This window comes from Xenopus laevis, chromosome 3S, assembly GCF_017654675.1.
Source record: "Xenopus laevis strain J_2021 chromosome 3S, Xenopus_laevis_v10.1, whole genome shotgun sequence".
NCBI lineage: Eukaryota > Metazoa > Chordata > Amphibia > Anura > Pipidae > Xenopus > Xenopus laevis.
Genome location: NC_054376.1, coordinates 61,003,063 through 61,003,316, shown reverse-complemented (window position 1 = coordinate 61,003,316; position 254 = coordinate 61,003,063).

Sequence of the window (254 nt, the reverse complement as noted above, 5' to 3'; positions counted from 1 at the left end):
TCGGCCGAATTTTTCACGACGGATTTGGGGGTTCGGCTGAATCCAAAAAAGTGGATTCAGCGCATCCTTAAAAATTGGCAATATTTGGATAACAAAAATTGCTTGCTTTGGCAATTGGCATACTCGGCTGTGAAGTTTAACTTTCCCCCCCCTTTGCAAGTTGAGTCATCAGCCTCCTTTCAGCCTAGTGAAATATATAAATAAGTAAAAATATTCATAAGTTACTACTGGATGAAAAACAAAACACACACAAG